At 43.7% G+C, this 18213-nt stretch overlaps 1 protein-coding gene across 1 annotated transcript in view; it reads left to right on the top strand.

Annotated features, from left to right (window-relative positions):
* Positions 1–1814: 1814 nt before the first annotated feature.
* Positions 1815–18213, top strand: part of ankrd6b (ankyrin repeat domain 6b) — a 305190-nt gene continuing 288791 nt past the window's right edge. Inside the window, exon 1 of the mRNA XM_070885547.1 lies at positions 1815–1916. The gene's annotated coding sequence lies outside the window, so the exon portion shown is untranslated. The remainder of the gene's footprint in view (positions 1917–18213) is intronic.

The raw sequence follows: 18213 nt of genomic DNA, 5'->3' as shown, positions 1-18213 counted from the left end.
TCCTCGTTTTATTTTTACTCCAGACAGGGTGTATAATTGTTGAAGTTCATCCATGTGATCTTTAAATGTTTGCTATTGCCTATCCACCGTCAACCCTTTAAGTATCATTTGCCAGTCTATTCTTGCCAATTCAAGCCTCATACCGTCGAAGTTACCTTTCCTTAAGTTCAGGACCCTAGTTTCTGAATTAACTGTATCACTCTCCATCTTAATAAAGAATTCTACAATATTATGCTCACTCTTCCCCAAGGGGCCTCACAAAACAAGATTGCCAATTAGTCCCTTCTCATTACACATCACCCAGTCTAGGATGGCCAGCTCCCTAGTTGGGCATTCATTGGAGTTTGGAAGAATTAAAGGTGATCTTATTGAAACATATAATATACTGAGAGGGCTTGACAAGGTAAATGTAGAGAGGATGTTTCCCCTCATGGGAGAATCTAGAACTAGGGGCCATAGTTTAAGAATAAGGGGTCACCCATTTAGAACTGAGATGAGAAGGAATTTCTTCTCTGAGGATTGTAAATCTGTGGAATTCTCTGCCCCAGAGAGCTGTGAAGGCTGGGTCATTGAATATATTTAAGTCGGAGATAGACAGATTTTTTAACGATAAGTGAGTGAAGGGTTATGGGGAGCGGGCAAGGAAATGGCGCTGAGCCTAAGATCTCATTAGCCATGATCTTATTAAATGTCGGAGCAGACTCGAGAGGCCTAATGGCCTACTCCTGCTCCAGATTCTTCTGATCTTATGTTCTTATGCTGCTGTGTTGCAGTTTCAGGCTGTTAGCCCCTGGGGACACTCAGGTGCTGCTGGACAGCATGGAGGCATGCCACTACAAGGTACAGCATGAGCTGGTGCAGAAGGGTAATGGCAGCGAAGAGTGATGTCAGCAAGGTCCAGGTCGGTGATTGGAGCGTGGGCAGATAAAGCAGCAGCGGCGAGATCGGGGCGAAGGAGCGGTGAGAGACTGTGGAGGGATGTGATTCGGGATCCAGGAGAGGCGTGAGTTCGGGGCCAGTGGCCCAGGGGCAGCACGGGCCAGCCCACACTATGATATGTGTGCGTACTAAGTTCTTGCAGCAGAGCAGGTCTCCAGTTGTCTTGGGTAATCCTTGCCTCTGGACCAAGACCTAACTCTGTCAAGCCCGTGTGGTGACTGGTGTGCAACGGCCACCACACGTTAAAAAAATCCATGCAGAGGCATCTTCCACCCTTGAGGATGTAGTTCGGGTTCTTCATTCGAAACACCTGTGAACTCATCCTTTTTTTGGGCGTGGAAGCAAATCATCCTCGTTTCGAGGGACCGCCTATGCTGATGTTGATGATCAGGTGCTGTGTTGCAGTGCCGGGCAGTGATCACCAGGGGGCGCTGCTGGAGTTTGCAGAGGCGGGCCGTGAGCCCCAGGGGGCGCTACTGAAGTTTGCAGTACCGGGCCGTGAGCCTCAGGGGGCGCTGCTGGAGGTTGCAGTGCCGGGCCATGAGCCCCAGGGGGCGCTGATGGAGTTTGCAGTGCCGGGCCGTGAGCCCCAGGGGGCGCTGCTGGAGGTTGAAGTGTCGGGCTGTGAGCCTCGGGGGGCGCTGCTGGAGGTTGCAGTGCCGGGCCGTGAGCCCCAAGGGGGTGCTGCTGGAGGTTGCAGTGCTGGGCAGTGATCACCAGGGGGCGCTGCTGGAGTTTGCAGAGGCGGGCTGTGATCCCCAGGGGGCGCTGCTGGAGGTTGCCAGTGCCGGGCCGTGAGCCCCAGGGGGCGCCCGGCGCTGCTGGATGTTGCACTGACTATTGTGCAAGCTGCGGGGCTCAGGCTGCGCAGCAAGAAAGTCAGGGAGCAACAATAAAAGGTGCAAGTCTCACAAACCGATTGTACAGTGATTATTTGGGGGAGAACACGAAAATAAAGGACATCATTTCAATCAAAAGTAAGTTGTATATTGCTTTTCGTTAATTTTTTGTTTTGCAAAATGTTTGTATCTCAGGAGCTCGCGGAAAGTCGCTATTTTCCAAGTGCGTTACTGTATTTGCTTTCTCATCGGGTGTGTTGGCCTCTCCCTATGTGTCCTAGTGTTTAGAGAGCTTCCATTACCTGCTGGGTGAAGTGTGTGTGTGTGCGAGAAGCAGAGGCGCAGAGAGACTGGGCTCGCTGACACTATCCGTCAAATATCTTCACCAGTACCAGGTATAGAAGGCGATTTGCAGGCGCAGATGAGCCTAGGCTGGCTTCGAGGGAGATTTGTGACCCGGTGCAACATGCTGGTCCTGTGGGGGATGCTGCATTGGTCTCAGGGAGCCTGGGACAGGACCCAGCCACAGAGCCTGAGTCTGACCAGGATGGTACACCCTGTGATGTGAGGTCTGTGAGTCACCCGGTGATAGTCTACTGGCGCACGCTCTGTTCTGTAAAGACTTTGGATTTGCACGTTTCTCCGTGGGCTATTGATTTCTAACAGCCTCGAAATCCATGTTTTACGATGTTCAGCTTTGGTTTATTTGAAACGGGTTCTAAACAAAAATCCTACTCTCTTTGTAATAGTGATGGTCAGCAACTTGTCTCTTTATCCAACTTTATCAAACTAAAATTGTTAAACAAAAGTCGTGGAAATTTCATAACTTCTGTATTCGATAGTTTATTAAATCCAAACAAAATATTGTACTAATATATCAATGTAACCATAATTATCAGACATTTGTCCAAAGGTTAAACTATATTTATAAGTCTTTGACGATCAAAAAATAATTGAGATCACTTAAGGGTGCAAACTGCATGAGCTAATAATCATTAACGTTAAATGATTACTTCCTGGAAGCATTAACGCAAGAAGACCGCAATGACACGTTTTCCATTGCAGGAGGTCCCGCAACTAAGTTTTGGCATCACTTGCATGGGGGTTAAAATCAATAAATTCCTAAGGAGGAGTGATATTTACCCAATGGTGCTAAGTCTAGGGATGAAATCTTTAAAAAAAATACTGATGATCATCATGAATACAGGGAAAGTCTCACCTGGATTAGAAATGACTGGCACTTGTATAGTGCCTTTTAACATAGAATAACATCTCTAGCTGCTGTAGGGGTGCAAGGAAAACTGATACTGTGCCAAAGGAGAGATTGGGAGTTATGCAGAAAATATTGCTTTAAATAAATAGGTTTTAAAGAAGACCTTGAAGGGGGAGAGGGGAAATAGCAGAGTTTAGGGAGGGAATTTCCAAAGCTAAATTTTTTTTTTCAGCTGAGGAAAGATTGGATAGGCTGGGGTTGTTTTCTGTGCAACAGACGAGGCTGAGGGGAGAAGTTATTGAGGTGTATAAAATTATGAGGGGCTAAGATAGAGTGGATAGGACGGACCTATTTCCCTTAGGAGGTCAACAACCAGGGGGCATAGATTTAAAATAATTGGTTGGAAATTTAGAGGGGATATGAGGGGAAATATTTTCCCCCAGAGGGTGGTCGGTGTCTGGAACTCACTGCCTGAAAGGGTGGTAGAGGCAGAAACCTTCATAAATTTAACAAGTCCTTGAATGTGCACTTGAAGTGCTGTAACCTACAGGACTACGGACCAAGAACTTGAAAGTCACCATCATCATAGGCAGTCCCTCGAAACGAGGATGACTTGCTTCCAAACCAAAAAAAAGGATGAGTTCACAGGTGTTTCGAATGAAGAACCTGAACTACATCCTCAAGGGTGGAAGATGCCTGTGCGTGTTTTTTTTTAACGTGTAGGCCATTGCACACCAGTCACCACACGGGTTTGATAGAGCTAGGTCTTGGTCCAGTGGCAAGTATTACCCAAGACGACCAGAGACCTGCTCTGCTGCACATTTGGGGGGGGGGGGGGGGGGAGAGTTACCGCTGCAGTTCTCCTGTTTTTCCAGGGTTTCTGCTACTCTTCAGCTGAAGTTATGGCAGACAATCGGGAGAACCCCTGTGGACAGTCATTATTTTCATAAGAGATGTCTTGCTGATTACTCAATGCATAAGATCATGATGGTGTTGGAGAATTCCAGGATATCAACCCAGGAGTGGTGATATACGACCAAGTCAGGATGGTGTTGTTGTTATGTATTGAATAAAGAGTCTGACCAGATACTGTGAGCTCAAAGTAAGGTGTGACTGTAGTCCAGCCTGTGAGGCCTCCTTTATGTACAGGTGCTCCCAAGGGATTGTGGGATCCTTTGGGACTCCAGGGGACAATCCCTCTGGTGGTTAAACAAGATATTTACAGGTTTACATATATAACAGTTGTGACTTGTTGGAAACCTCGACGATGATTATATTCTCATGACAGTGGTGCTGTTATCCTTCTATGGAAGGAAAGGCTAAATGGACTCTTTATCTGTACTTATATTTGTGGTAACAACCTTTGGTGATTGTATCGCAGTAAAAGTGAGAAACTGAACTTTTATTAACCAAACAAACATTATTTGCAACCAGCCATTGATTGATTAAGATGATATGAGGTGCAAAGAGTCGATGGATAGATACAAGAGATACACAGAGCAAGAATAAGGCATATAGGTGCAATACCAAACCAGTTTACAGCAGTATTAGTATTTAAAGAAAACATTTTATTGCAAATGGTTTATACTTGGGAGAATTCTTAACCATTTTAATAATACTGTTAAATCCTCTCTCCAGTATACTGTGTATTTTTAAGTGAAAATTGTACATTTCTTTTAGATATAACTTGGGACCTGTGACCTTTAAATGTCTATTGTAATACTGCAATTTACTGACAATTTTCCTTTTAATATAAGTTACCTGTTCAACCGTACAATTGTCACCCTGATATGTCAGTAGCATACTAACACTAACAAAAGAAAGTAAAAATAAGAGGTCATAATGAACGGGATAGTTGAGGCTTATTTACCTCATGCTCATCTCTTTTCATCTTTAAATTATTAACTTGGAACTACATATACTTTGTGATTTTCCTGCCCCTGAAACTCTCCATTATTAAACAGTATAAGGAGAATAGTTTATGGGTAGTGATGAGATACAGATTATATTATCTGTGGGGCAGCTCAATGTCGAACCACACTGGAACGTTGGTATAGTGGGACATGGATTTGTGACCTGAATTTGATTCGTGCTGAATGCCAATGTCAGGAGGATTCGACACAGAGGTTAGGATCTTCTCTATTGGCAGGGAGAAGAAAATTGAATGAACAGTCATCGCTGGCCCATACTTGTATACCACTTAACGATCAGTTACGGATCAGCCTTGACATGGGCCTGTGAGCAGGATCTGCAGCGGCAAAGTTTGCTGCGCAGAAGGAGGATATCCAGCCCATCGTATCAGTGCCGGCTCTTTTCTAGAGCAATCCAAAACTAATCCCTCTACACTGCTCTCTTCCCCAAAGCTCTGTCACCTGCTTCAAATATTTATTCTTTTTTTTTTCTTGAACGATGCAATAGCTCCAGGTTCAACAAATCCCTCTGACACAGCCTTCCATGCTGTAACCTTCTGAGTAAAGACATTTCTCCTAACCTCTCTCCTCACTTTCTTTGTACGGACTACATCGCATGGGAGATTATCAACACTCATCGGCAGCTCTGAGAAGCCACAGGATGTCACCGATTCATTAGAGGGGGCTCTTCTGAGGTTAGGCTGTGGCATGTTACATAAGAACATAAGAAATAGGAACAGGAGTAGGCCATATAGCCCCTCGAGCCTGCTCCACCATTCAATAAGTGTTGGAGCAGTGTATAGAAAGCTTTTCGCTTCCTTTTGGCTATGCTATCATCATCATAGGCAGTCCCTCGGAGTTGAGGATAACTTTCTTCCACACTAAAAAGGAGTTCTCCGGTGACTGAAGAGTCCAATGTGGGACCTACAGTCTCTGTCACAGGTGGGGCAGACAGTGGTTGAAGGACCGGGTGGGAGGGGTGCATGGGTTCCTGTGCGCTCTCTTGCTCTCCGTGAAGAGACTCTAAGTGTTCAGTGCCTTCCCGGATGCTTTTCCTCCACTTTGGGCGGTCTTGGGCTAGGGATTCCCAGGTGTTGGTGGGGATGTTACATTTTTCAAGGTCGTCTGAAGAAGAGAATGTTTGAAGATCAGGACCTCCAACCCAGCACCAAGCTCATGGTCTACAGAGCAGTGGTGATACCCGTCCTCCTATATGGCTCTGAGACATGGACTATTTACAGCAGGCACCTCAAAGCACTGCAGAAGTACCACCAATGCTGTCTCCACAAGGTCCTGCAAATCCATTAGCAGGATAGGTGCACCAACGTCAGGCTATGTTACACCTGATCTGGGATTGCTTGATGCTGACACTGGGTGCTTGAAATGAGAAGATTTCTATTCCTCAGCACTGACATCCTTCACTTTGAGCACAAGAAAAATAAAACAAATAAACTTTAGGGTAAGTTATTTAATTTAACATTGTGAATTGTTTAATTTACAATTCATTTGTAAATTAAATTTTAATAAAAATAAAATTTATGAATGTTAGCCAGACTATAAAATTCAACTAATATCTAGACTAATACTGTTGTTCTTCATGCATAATTGTATGATTTTGTAAAGAACATTTTTATCTATAAATGTGAATGAATAAGTGAAAATGAAAGCTGGCACAGGCTCATTGGGAGGAATGGTCTCTGGTGGTGCCTTAATTTCTACGATGTAGGAATTTCTAGACTACAAAAGACCAAGATCCATCTAGTTCACCTTCTATCTTCCTCGTAGTCGCATGATGCCGCGATAATGGAGTTGTTGACGAATTATAGCAATCGATCCCAGTTAGTATACAACAGACCCAGACAGGAGGCGAGGGAACGCCCAGTGATTAAAAAGCTTTGGATACCTTGGGTCCAAATGTCATCTGTTCATCCCAAGCACACTAAACTTGCCAAATATCATGTCTCAAATTACTCATATACTGTATCCCAAAATACTATTTTCTGAAGGAAATCTATCTAATTTGAATGCAAACTCCCTTGGGAGCTTGTTTCATTGATTTACCACTCAATCACTGAAATTATGTTTCCATAGATTAGTTTTGAATTTACCCCCCCTTTCAAGTGCAGGCTGTGTCTTGTTCTATTGTTCTAGACAAGATAAAGTTGGAATTATGTAACATTACACAATCCATTTACATTTATAATATAGTAGTACTAACGGGGGTTTTTTTAAGCAGTGAAATATACCATACACATTTATGTATCTCTTTACTTAATTATTTCCAAGTCTGATGTGTAACTATCAGTTTAATTCTTGACTTCTCCCCCACCCTGACAGATAAATGAACATTGTATTTATTGTGTCTTTCCAGTATTTGCTTTTGGTTCAAAAACAACTAATTTTTTTAATCTGTTGTGGAATGTTATGGTACTCCTACTATTAGATTACTGTGCATATTTTTGATTGTCTAATTGCTTTTTACTATGGTGGGGCTAGTTGCCAAAATTCACATACCATTACAGTGTATGCACCAATAAAGAATGAAATGGAAATTCATTATTAAATCCGATAAACTGTCATATTATTTTTTAAATTACGTTTTGTTGGTGAGAGAGAGATATATAAAAATAGCTCAATTTTTGCTTATACACATGATGTTTGTCATGTTCACAGAATTCTGTTAGTATATTTTTTGCAAACTAGACTATGCCTGGCTTTTCTATAATGTGCTTTCTTTTTAAAAAAAATAGTTAATTCCCCACATTTTCTTTGTTTCTAGCTCAAGTGAGGTTAACACGAAAGACGCAACATAAAGTTGATGTGTTACAACAAACTTGCTGTTGACAAAGTGTCAGAATTTTTTTTAAATTTTATGAATTTTTGTACTGATGGAGATGTGGATGTTACTGCTAGGAATGGAACATTATCCCATTTTGGACACTGTTAGCATACATCATTCCCAGGTCAGGTACAGCGTAGCCAACGCACAGCAAGGCATCCTGTGCTGTACTCCCAGCAATGTGCCACAACACCAATCTCAACAGCTTTTCCTACTGCACCAGTGTTAGATTTGTCAAGTACGAACATCAGGTATAATGATTAACAAAATTAACTGTCAAAATAGGAATAGTTTTGTGATGAGGCTGTTACACCCCTAGTCGAAACCGTCCAATCTCACTTTACATAGTGCTCTTTCATGCCATTGAATTGGATTCAACCCAAGGTTTCGGAGGTGAAGGGATAGTGTGTGATCCAGTCCTCGCTGCTCTTTTTTTTTTAGAAAAGTTCAGTTAGCAGGGCTGATTCACCATTCCAATATTTTAATTTCAAGCGCATTCTGTGCTGATACAGAAGTTTGAGATCGTGATGCTTGAAACTTGGCCGCCTTTGAAATCCGTATGAGACGGGGTCACAGTTTTCCATTTCCATGCGATTTTCTCCACATTCATTTTAATAGAAGGAATGTCAGCAGTCTGGTGAGCAGAGCAATAGAAAGTCCCAGCTGTGATGTATGACACACATCCATGGTATCTTTTTGTACTAAACAAGTGTGAGTTTCACCTTTTACTGACCTACGTTATGTGATGACATTTGGTGCATTGTAAACTTTATTTTTTGTGACTTTTCCCAGATGACACTGTGAATGCCGCTTTGATTGTGTACCATGCCAGAAGGGGAAAACTCTTTTTTTTTTTCCAATTTTTTTTCAGCGCCAACACTTCTCAACTGTCGTCAGAAATTTGAAGTGATGAGAGATGGCATTGCTTAAATTTATTTTAATTTATACGTTGGTGAATATTTGTGCTAATGAAGGTGCATGGAGGAAATTGGGACACATTTGTTACTTCACTGTCTGGTGATGGCATCAAGCCTGCCCAGGTCAGTTATAACGTGGCCAGATACAACGTCAAGCACTCTGACCAACAATACATTTCAATCCCAGCCTCCTCTCATGACAGAAATTCTATGGCCTCTCTGAGTGACATTGCTAATATGTTCTTAATTATGGCAAATTTTGTGCCAGGGCCCCATGCCAAAAAGAACTGAGTTTGTCGTGGTCAAACTAGTTTTATGTATGACCCTTGCAGTGAAACAGACCTTCATTCCATTAGTCCGCGCATGAGTCAAGCCAAGAAGGACTCAGGTGATTTACTTAATGAATTTCGTAGAATCATAACATGATTACAGCACAGAAGGAGACCATTCAGCCTGTCGAGTCTTTGCCAGCTCCCTACAAGAGCAAGTCCCACTCCCACGGCCTTTCCCCGCAGTCCTGCAATTTTTTTCTCTTCAGATACTTTCCAATTCCTTTTTTGAAAGCCATGATTGAATCTGCCACCACCACTCTCTCAGGCAGTGCATTCCAGATTCTAACCGCTCACTGTGTAAAGTTTTTCCTCGTGTCATCTTTGGTTCTTTTGCCAGTCACTTAAATCTGTGACCTCTGGTTCTTGACCCTTTCACCAATGAGAACAGTTTTTCTCTATCTACTCTGTCTAGACCCCTCATGATTTTGAACACCATCAAATCTCCTCTCCACCTTCTCCTAAGGAGAACAACCCCAATTTCTCCAGTGTATCCACATAACTGAAGTCCCTCATCCATGGAACCATTCTTGTAAATCGTTTCTGCTCCCTCTGTAAGGTCTTCACATCCTTCCTAAAGTCTGGTGCCCAGAATTGGACACACTACTCCAGTTGAGGTCGGTCCAGTGTTTTTTATAAAGGTTCATCATAACTACCAAAATGTATCACTTCGCACATTTCTGCGTTAAATTTCATCTGCCACATGTCTGCACATTTCACCAGCCTGTCTGTGTCCTCTTGATGTCTATCACTATCCATTGCACTGTTCACTGACTTGCTCTGCTTTCAAAAATGTCCTCAAACTGCTTTTTGACCCTGCCTTCAGCCCTACCCCTCGTTACACAAATCACCTCTCCTCCATTTCTTCCATTTCCCCTCTGGCTTGACACAACTTTATCCTCCTATGTAAAGTGCTTGGACATGTATTCCTGCAGGTGAGGGGTACTATCGAAATGCAAATTCTGGTTGCTTTCAAAAAGCTCAGCAGTAAGCTGGTTAAAAGTCCTATGTTTACTGAATACATTTTGAACTCTGAAAAGCGACTGCAATAAGTGATGTACAAAATTGAAATATTGGGCAGAGTTTTACTCGTGGGTTAAGTAGTAGAAAAGCATTGCAATATGAAATTAGAAGTTTTTTCTTGTTTTTAAAAAAAAAAATATCGAAATATCGAATTAGCTGACATTTTACTTTTCTGTCAAAACTACAAAGCAACCATCTCCTGACCTGTGTGGCTCGTGTCTTTGGTGAGCAGAGCATTTTTTTCCTTGATATATATTCTGCATTGTACTGCTACAAAGGACTTCGATGCTCAGGGAGCATAACTACCTTAACCTGATGGGGATATGATCAGCTTTGGTTGGCATCTCTTGATAGTACTATGCAAATAGGGACGATAGATTATTTATTTACAATTAAGCCTGCCAACCTGCTTCCTTCCTCTTAAGCTGTGATGTTAAACCTACTGCTGGGACTAGATCTTAGTGACATTGCTACTTTAGTCTCTATTGTCTCTGCCAGGCATAAACTGGTGCACCACTGCCAGTGCTGAGAATCTTGTCCAGTGTTTCTTTAAAATGTAAAACAATCATTTGGATCTTATCAACATGGTTAATTTTGTTTCTATTCATCTGGTTGAGCTTTTATTTTCAGTCCAGGGGAACATGCATCACTGCACCATTTCAATATTGTACAATCGTGCGAGCCATGTTATCCTTTTCAAACATCAGCGGTGTTGCATTTCAGTTTTTATTACAATCGAGTAAACAATGGGGAGGCAGCAAATCATTTATTTGAATAAAACTATTGTGCATAAACTATTTTCCCCTCACGTCATTACAGTGTTGTCAAAAGAAATGACAGATGACTCTGTCAGTAGATTTTCCAGTCGTATAATAACATTCATTATGCTTCAAATAGAACCGCGAGGTTAACTCAACAAAACAGTAGCTGGTTTCTGTTGCAGGTTAAATAGTTTAAAATAAAAATAGAAGTCCAGTGATCATAAAGCTGCTGTGAAATGGCAGTAGAAGCATTCATATCCCAGGTGTCCCATATACTGAGTTACTGATCTCAACCATAACATTTGGAGAGGCAACAATGGAGGTCAGATGGGGAGAGCGAAAGAAGAATGAATGTATGTTAATGGCAGTCTGAAGTTAGTGTCTGAAGTTACATCCCCAGCATCGAAGTGCTGACCGCACTTGACCAGCTCCGTTGGGCAAGCCACTTTGTCCGCATGCCCGATGCAAGACCCCCAAAGCAAGCACTCTACTCAGAACTCCTACACGGCAAGCGAGCCCCAGGGGTGGGCAGAGTAAACATTTCAAGGACACCCTCAAAGCCTCCTTGATAAAATGCAACATCCCCACCGACACCTGGGAGTCCCTGGCCAAAGACCGCCCTAAGTGGAGGAAGAGCATCCGGGAGGGCGCTGAGCACCTCGAGTCTCGTCGCCGAGAGCATACAGAAAACAAGCGCAGGCAGTGGAAGGAGCATGCGGCAAACCAGACTCCCTACCCACCCTTCCCTCCAATGACTGTCTGTCTCACCTGTGACAGAGACTGTAATTCCCGTATTGGACTGTTCAGTCACCTGAGAACTCACTTTATGGGCTCAATTTTGGCCAGGAGTTGCTCCTGTTTTTTTTTTGAAGTAACTTGGTTTTTCTGGTGTAACTTAAAAATCCCCACTTTCCACAATCAGTTTGCACCAGTATAACTGAGTTAGTTAAGATTTTTTAAAGTTTTTTTTTCTCAAAAAGGGGGTGTTACCAGCCACCTACTCCAGTTCTGCCCATTTAGGCAACTTTGGCCAGCTAATAGTTACTCCAAATCTACTTAGGCCACGTAATGTGGCCACTTCAGAAAACCCTTGCGGACAGTTAAAGAAATCGGCACAGGTCGGTATATCAGAGGCCATTCAACCGAGGATAGGGGCGGGAAGGGAAATGGAGAGGACCTGCACCTAAAGCACCAAGCCTTACAAACCTTGGAAGCAAAAAGTTCTAAGAGTTCAATAACAAAAAAAATTGAAGTAAGTCCTACCTTCATCTTAAAACATTGCCCGGGAAGTCAGCGGGCCAGCTGGTGCGGGAGACCACTCGGCCTGGGCTAGGGGCGGGCGGGCAGACAGAACTGATAATGCTCCTGCCTGGATGATTACTATCAGTTCTGCCTGCCCGCCCCTAGCCCAGGCCAAGTGGCCTCCCGGTGCGATTTCTAAGATTAAAGCTTCAAATCGATGCATTTACCAAAGTAGGGTTAAGGCTTTTTAATGTGGGTATCTAAAGAAACATGCTACTTAAACTGACTGCATCACCTGTTAATGCACACACAGCTCCCCAATAAACAATGTATTTTCCAATTTAAGTCTATAAATAGGCATTTTCCAACCAAATGGAACTAAGCAGTCCGTGCAATTGCCACTTCATACCCCCACTCACAACATTTGGCCGGCATTGGGTCCCACACAGCGGCTGCAGCAAGACACGGGCGAGGCTGGGGGCGAGGAGCTACTGCGCATGTGCGGACACTCCGCTGCGCATGTGCAGATGTCCCGGCACTGTTTTCAGCGCAGGATGCTGGTTCCACTCCCGACTCGACTGGCCACGCTGCGTGACCACAGGGAGGAGGCTGGGCAGCGGCTAAAGTGGGAAGGAAATTTTTCGGCGCACTTTTGAACAGAGAAAAGTGGCGCATCTCCGGTAAGTGCACTGAAAAACGGGCTGGGCCAAAATTGAGCCCTTAGAGTGGAAGCAAGTCTTCCTCGATTTTGAGGGACTGCCTATGATGATGATGAAGTTAGATCATTTGCATGTTTGTACTGCTGCCCAGCAGAGCAATAATCAAAACCTGAGTCAAATTTAGCACAGCAATGGGAATAGTCCACACTGAACTAAAAGGTTAAAACTCATTTTAACAGACAAAGTTGAAATCTGAAAAAAAAACAAGTATTAACATGTTGTTTGGTTGGGTTAGGATGTGAGTGAAATGTAGTTCTCCATTGATCTAGATTTTATTATCATTATGGTAGAATTAGGTATATCTTTTTTGTTGCTTTTTTCATTCCTTCCTGATGGTTTTATTGTTCAGAATAGTTTAAATTTAAATTTCCTTGGACAAAGCACGACTTAAAGAAGGAATATGCGCCCTTGCCTTAACGCAGATTAAATTCACCTTACAAACTTATTCCTCCAAAAAACGACCCAAACAACTGAAAGTAGCAGATCACTGATTAAATTATCTAACTGTGGGTGGGAGATTATTTCTGGAGCTATCACTTCATCCCCTATTGGGTTTCCCACTGCAGGCAAGGTCTGCAGCTTCTATAAATTTATTCTGGTATTAAAAAGTTGGGATAACATGCTACAGATCGGAAACACCATCTCCAGTGCTGTCAGCTCTTGGCTCTCTGTTTACACTGATTTCTAATGAGATTGGCAGGAGGTTTCGGGTCAAGTGCCTGCTGGTAATATCGACGCAGCAGCAGGCATACATTTTGGCATAACTTGTGGATTTCAACGTTTTGAGGCAATTCCCAGTCATTGTCTCATTTCGGTGTGGGAGCTTGCTGTGCACAAATTGCCTGGTTGCCTGGCATGGTTCCCCACATTACAACAGTGCCTACACTTCAGAGGTACTTCATCAGCTGAGGTACCTGAGATCATGAAAGGCGCTATATAAATGCCAGATTTTCCTCCTAATTCTTCCGCCCAACCCCCCCCCCCCCCCCCCACGACTCCCTCACCCCTCCTCTTCATTATCAACCACACAGCCAATTTTGGTGTCCTCTGCAAACTTCTTAATCATACCCCCTATATTCAAATCTAGATTATTGATATATACCACAAAAAGCAAGGGACCCAGTACTGAGCCCTGCGGAACCCCACTGGAAACATCCTTCCAGTCACAGAAACATCCATCAACCATTACCCTTTGCTTCCTACCTTTAAAACCATGTTTGGATCTAACCTGCCACATTGCCCTGGATCCCATGGGCTTTTACCTTTGTGACCAGTCTGCTATGTTGGACCTCATCAAAAGCTTTGCTAAAGTCCATATACACTATAACGTATGTAATACCCTCATCGACCCTCCTGGTTACCTCCTCAAAAAATTCAATCAGGATAATCAAACACTATCTTCCCTTAACAAATCCGTGCTGACTGTCCCTGATTAAATCTTTGCCTTTCTAAATGTAGATTTATCCTGTCCTTCAGGATTTTTCCAATAATTTTCCCACCGCTGAGGTTAGGCACTTTCTCCCTTCTTAAACAAGGGTACCACATTAGCAGTCCTCCGGCACCATGCCCAAATCCAAAGAGGACTGGAAAATGATGGTCAAGGCCTCTGCTATTTCCTCTTTTGATTTGCTCAACAGCCTGAGATGCATTTCGCCTGGGGACTTATCCACTTTCAAAGCTGCTAAACCCCTTAATACCGTCTCTCTCTGTTTATTTCATCCAGGATTTCACACTCCTCCTCAATAGCAGTATCTGTATTGCCCCTTTCCTTTGTGAAAACAGATGCAAAGTATTCATTTAGAACCATTCCTAAATCTTCCGCCACCACACAAAGATTACCCTCATGGTCTTTAATAGGTCCTACCCTTTCTTTCGTTATCCTCTTGCTCTTAATATATTTATAGACCATCTTTGGATTTTACTTGCCAAGAATTTTTCATGCTGTCTCTTAGCACTCCTAATATCCTTTTTTAATTTCACCTCTGAACTTTATATTCCTCCAGAGATTCTACAGGATTTAGTCAGTATATGACATAAGCTTCCCTTTTCTTCCTTCTCCCCTGTAAGTCCCTAGACATCCAAGGGGCTCTAGAATTGTTATTACCATCCTTTTTCTTTAAGAGCACATGTTTGGCCTTAGCCCTCTGGATCTCCTTCCTGAATGCCTCCCACTGTTCGGATACTGATTTACCTGTTTCCAGTCCACTGTGGCCAAATCACTTTTCAACTTAACAAAGTTAGCTTTTATTCCTGGTCTATCCTTGTCCTTATCCATAACTACCTTGAATCTGATTGAATTATGGTCACTGGCACCCAAGTGCTCTCCCACTGATACCCTTTCCACCTGCCCAGCTTCATTCCCCAAAACTAAATCCAGAACCGCCCCCTCCCGTGTTGGGCTTGTTAGATACTGACTAAAAAAGTTCTCTTGAATGCATTTTAGGAATTCCGCACCCTCTATACCCTTCACACTATATTTGTCCCAATCAACATTAAGATAGTTGAAATTCCCTACTCTTACTACACTATGGTTTTTGGACATCACAGAAATTTGTCTACATATTTGCTCTTCTATTTCCCTCCCACTGGTTGAGGTCTATAATACACGCCTAGCAGTGTGATCGCCCATTTTTTTATTTTTCAGTTTGAGCCATATGGCCTCATTTGATCCCTCTAACATATCATCCCCCCCTCACAGCTTCCCCCCCCCCCCACCCAGCCTCGTCTTTTTATCCCCTCTCTGTCCTGTCTAGAAATCTTGTAACCAGGAATATTGAGCTACTGAACCTACCCCTTTTTCAGCCATGTCTCTGTAATGGCTAAAATGTCATACTCCCAAGTGTCTACCTGTGCTCTCAGCTCATCTGCCTTATTCGCTATACTCCTTGCATTGAAATATATATAATTTAGCACAGGAAGACCTCCTTGATTACTACTTACTAGCTCTTGTTTCCTCTGTCTTACAGATTCACTTTCTACATTCTTGCTTTCCAATTTCAGCTTTACTTCCTTCCCTATTGAATTTGTTCTCTGGTTCCCATCCCCCTGCCAAGCTCTCCCGAACAGCAGCAGCAAAATTTCCCATGAGGATATTGGTCCTGGAGCTGTTGAGGTGCAATCCGTCCGGTTGGTACACATCCATCTCCCCCAGAAGCGGTCCTAATGCCTCAGGAATTTAAAGCCCTCCCTCCTGCACCAACTCTCCAGCCATGCATTCATCCTCTCTATCCTTCTATTCTTGTATTCAATAGCATGTGGCATTGGTAGTAACCTGGAGATTACTACCTTTGAGGTCCTACCCTTTAATTTTTCTCCTAACTCTCTCTAAATTCTGTCTGCAGGACTTCATCCCTCTTTCTACCTATATCATTGGTCCCGATATGGACTAGCTGTTCACACTCTTTCTCTTCCCCCCCCCCCCCCCCCAGAATCCCTGCATCATCCACTCTGTGACATCCTTGACCCTGGCACCAGGGAGGCATCATAGCATCCTCGAGTCATGTCTACGGCCGCAGAAACACCTCTCTGTTCCCTAACTGTTGAATCCCCTACCACTATAGCTCTTTTATTCTTTATTCCTAACCCCTGTGCAGCTGAGTCATCCATTGTGCCTGGGACTCGGCTCTGGCTGCACTCCCCAGAGGCACCATCACCCTCACCGGTGCTCAGAAGAGAATATTGGTTGGAAAGCAAGATGGACTGGCGGGGGGGGGGGAACGACTCCTGCACTACCTGCCTAGCATTCTTCATCCTTCTGGTGGTCACCCACTTCCCCTCTGCCTGCATGTTTTTAAGCTGCGGGGTGACCACGTCCTGAAATGTGCTATCCATAATGCGCTCAGCATCGCGGATGCACCGCGGCGACTCCAGCTGCCGCTCAAACTCCGAAACGCGGAGCTCAAGTAGTTGAAGCTGGTGACACCTCCTGCAAACGTTGTTGTCTAGGCTGCAAGAAACGTCCAGGACTTCCCACATGCCACAGGACATGCACTCCATAGGACAGAGCTGCCCTGCCATCCCTCTAATTCGACTTATCTGTTATAAAAGAGAAAGAGATACTTATCAATCAGGCAGGGTTTGGCCTCCCGTTGCTGGTCACCGGCCTCCGGGCCTCCTGTTGCTGGGCCTCCGGGCCCCCCTGCTGCTGGCCCGCTGGCCTCCGGGCCTCCCGCTCCCTCAGCCTTGTGGCAACGAACCCACAATTTTCTGGTAGCTCTCAGACTCTCTCCCGAACTCTCGGAATCTCCAGGGTGGAACAATATTACCTAATGTCATTTCGACACTGTCCTCTGTAGGGGACTACATAGCTCTTTACTAAGGTCTTGGTCTAATGCACTAGTCAGATCGCATGGAGTACTGTGTTCAGTTTTGATCACGCAGAGATCATAAATGCTTTATAAAGGGTAGAGGCAAGAGCAACAAGCCTGATCTCCAGTGTAAATAGGTTGAGCTATGAGGAAAGGTTACAGCAGCTTTAACTTTACAGTCTGGAAAGAAGACAATTAAAGATGCTCATAAAAAAATATGCTATATAAACCCAAATTCGACTTCCAAGTAAGGTGGGAAGTAGGGCTCGGAGAATAAATGGAAATGAGTGGAATCTTTTTAAACCAATATCAGAATTGTTTTTAAAGGTTTGATTGATTGGATTTTGGAATAATTTGCTAGGTAGGGTAAGCGAGACAAAAGCAATTGGAAGCAATGATGGGAGACGAGGGTACAGTAAGGAGAGGCTCTGATGGGCCAAATGGCCTTTTCTCATCCCTGACTTGTATGTTGATTTGAGCTTCCTGTAGGTTGTTAACATGATAAAAACTGAAGCTGGCACACGATTCAATTCTGTTCCAAATAGTAAAGTGAAATCCACCCTGATTATTCCACAGGCCCCCAAAGAATGCAGTATACATGCCACAATGACTGTAAAAACCACATCAAAAAAAGCTCTGTAGTTTTGGGAAGTTGTTAGGATCCCATTTCTTGTGGATAGAAACACCTGTGCTCTGGAACACTGTGGGTAAACGTGTCTCAAACACAATCCTGTTGCTCCACCTTCAAAAGGAAGGCCCCAAGGCAAGTTGGTGATTCCTGGCACAGATCGCAAAGGCTGTTGCCATCCTCCATCCCCTTTCGAGGAAGTCAACACACAAACAATTCATGCCTGCTGCTCTCCCAGTAATTAAATGTTGCAGCAAAGTGTGCAGCAGAGAATCTGTAGCATAGGTTAGGGCTTTATACCGGATTGTACAACAACATGTGGCTCTGTGGAAACCCATTTATTTCGCTGTCATTGTTTACTTTTTGACCCTATACTCTCTGAGCCTCTTCCTCTTGAAAGAGGAGCGAGGCAAGGTTGTTGACTGTGTCGATCCTAAAAAATTCCCAAAACGACAGAGCTTTTTTGATGTGGTTTTTAGTCATTGTGGCATGTATACTGCATTCTTTGGGGTCCTGTGGAATAATCAGGGTGAATTTCACTTCATTA

This window comes from Pristiophorus japonicus, chromosome 7, assembly GCF_044704955.1.
Source record: "Pristiophorus japonicus isolate sPriJap1 chromosome 7, sPriJap1.hap1, whole genome shotgun sequence".
NCBI lineage: Eukaryota > Metazoa > Chordata > Chondrichthyes > Pristiophoridae > Pristiophorus > Pristiophorus japonicus.
This window is presented reverse-complemented; position numbering and strand designations above follow the sequence as displayed.